This window comes from Arachis ipaensis, chromosome B04 (genome assembly GCF_000816755.2).
Source record: "Arachis ipaensis cultivar K30076 chromosome B04, Araip1.1, whole genome shotgun sequence".
NCBI lineage: Eukaryota > Viridiplantae > Streptophyta > Magnoliopsida > Fabales > Fabaceae > Arachis > Arachis ipaensis.
This window is the reverse complement of record NC_029788.2, coordinates 37,033,559-37,036,186: the sequence shown is the minus strand read 5'-3', so window position 1 is coordinate 37,036,186 and position 2,628 is coordinate 37,033,559. Positions and strand designations below refer to the sequence as shown.

Genomic DNA, 2,628 nt, shown 5'->3' with positions numbered 1-2,628 from the left:
AATCACAATCAATCCCCGACAACGGCGCCAAAAACTTGGTGCAGAATTTAAAGTCCACAAACTAACCGGCAAGTACACCGAGTCATACCAAGTAATACCTCAGGTGAGTGAGGGTCGATCCCACGAGGATTGATGGATCAAGCAACAATGATTGAGTGATTGGCTTAGTCAGACAAACAGAAAATAGTGTTTGGGTCTCAATTGCATCAAACAGTAAATTTGGAATATCAGAAAGCAATCAGTAAATAAGTTATGAATAATATATGGAGAAACATTTAAGGATTCAGAGATATCTAGGATTCTGTAAAACTGTAAATTGCCGAATGAGGTAGAAGAGAAGAAGAGAATCCAAAGGGCTGATTCTTTTTTCCTTTATATCTAATCCTAATTGATTTAAATTATAATTTCTAAAACTAAATAATATCTTTTCCTATTTTAAAATAAAAATTAAAGTTTAATTAGAACCAATAAAACAATCCGCGCGAGCCTTGTAAATGCGGGGACCACTAAACTTTACTAAGGACCACGCCTAACTTGGCAACAAGCCACGCCTTACTTGAGGGATGCAGTGAGAAAGGGCCTTTGGTGCTCATGTGCTGCGCCTTACTTGAAAATACTTTGTAGCTAACTTGAAGTGAATGAGCATTACTTGCGTGTTGTTGTTGTGCCTTGCGCCTAACCTGAGATTTCTCAAGTTAGGCGCAGCCTTGGCAGCGCTCCTTTTGAAGCATTCCTCATCCTGGGGCCTAACTTGAGATTTCTCAAGTTAGGCGCCACCCTTACAGCATGCAATTAGTGGCTTATGTTCATCTTGGCGCCTAACTTGAGAAACCTCAAGTTAGGCGCCACCCTTGCAGATTTGATAGAAGAGAAGTATAAACTATTATACTTGAAGTGAATGAGCATTACTTGCGTGTTATTGTTGTGCCTTGCGCCTAACCTGAGATTTCTCAAGTTAGGCGCAGCCTTGGCAGCGCTCCTTTTGAAGCATTCCTCATCCTGGGGCCTAACTTGAGATTTCTCAAGTTAGGCGCCACCCTTACAGCATGCAATTGGTGGCTTATGTTCATCTTAGTGCCTAACTTGAGAAACCTCAAGTTAGGCGCCACCCTTGCAGACTTGATGGAAGAGAAGTATAAACTATTATACATCATTGGAAAGCTCTAGAAGTTAGCTTTCCAATGCCACTAGAAGCAAGTCCATTAGACTTCTGTAGCTCGAGTTATTCAGGTTTGAGTGCAGAGAGGTCAGGGTTAACAGCATCATTCGCCTTCTTCTCTTTTTCTGCAGAAACTCCATCAAATCCAGCTAAATGCTACCTAAAATAAATATAATTGCACACGACTCAAAGTAGTATCCATAGTGGCTAAAAGATAATTAATTCTTGATTAAACTCAACAAATTGAATGCAAATTCACTAGGAAAAGATAGAAAAGATGCTCACGCATCACTAGGCCTCCGGTGCCTTATTATTTTATTGACTATTGTTTTTGTGATTTATTAACCATAAAAAATAAAAAAAAATGTTTGTTTGAGTGCATTGGGGTGCAGGTGCTAGAACTTGGAATTATTGTTCATTCAGTAGTGATAGCCCGATAGGCCTGTCCATGGGTGCTTCAAATAACACATGTTCCATAAAAGGCCTTATAGTGGCCCTTTGCTTCCATCAAATGTTTAAAGGCATGGGTCTTGGCGGTTGCATTCTTCAGGTCCAATACAAGTTGTTAAAGAGGATGGTGTTAGTGCTGTTGTTCTCGATTACAACTCCATTTGGAATCGCATTAGGAATTGGATTGTCCAGAATCTACAAAGAGAACAACCCAAGTGCCCTAATCACAGTTAGTATGCTTAATGCTTCATCAGCTGGGCTTTTAATCTATATGGCATTGGTTGACCTTCTCTCTACTGATTTCATGAGTCCAAGGTTACAGAACAACATTAAGCTCCAATTCAAGTCTTACGTTGCTGTCTTTCTGGGTGTTGCTGGCATGTCTGTCATGACAAAATGGAATTAATAATGCTTAATCATATGTGGTCTAGACCCTGCGTCATGGAAATTCATTTGTTTCATGAGTAATCATATCTAGATTCGAAATTATTGAGACCAAATAGTGGATAGAAATTTTAAAAATGTTATGTATTTATGTCTGCGTGTATTATAAGTGAGTTTGTAATATTGTAATGTTTAAGATTGAGAGATGTTTAACTAGTCTCAAACAAAAAATAATGCTTAATCATATATGTTTGTTGTGCCATGATTTCTGTAATTTTTAATGTAATAATGTGTTAGATGAAGCTAAATCATTTGTTTTCTTAAAAATTGGGAGCTTGTGTTTCATTTAATTTAATGTGATGCATTCACAAGAAATAGTCTCAACGTTAACTATTTCATGTTTATGTTTGCATAAATAAAATGAAATGGAAGTGGCAATATTTCTAGAATGTTGTATGTTGCTGATTAATTGTTGTACTAGCTTTAATTAATCTACTTATAATTATTTAGCTTTTTCTGTTCAAAGTGTAGCTTATTAGAACTTAGATATATAACTATATAGCTTATTATTAGTTTATTACTAATATAAATGTTAAAATATGGAGTTCTTATAAAAAAAAGAATATGGTAGTTGT

At 36.6% G+C, this 2,628-nt stretch overlaps 1 pseudogene; it reads left to right on the top strand.

Annotated features, from left to right (window-relative positions):
- Positions 264-2,085, top strand: LOC110271488 (annotated as a pseudogene).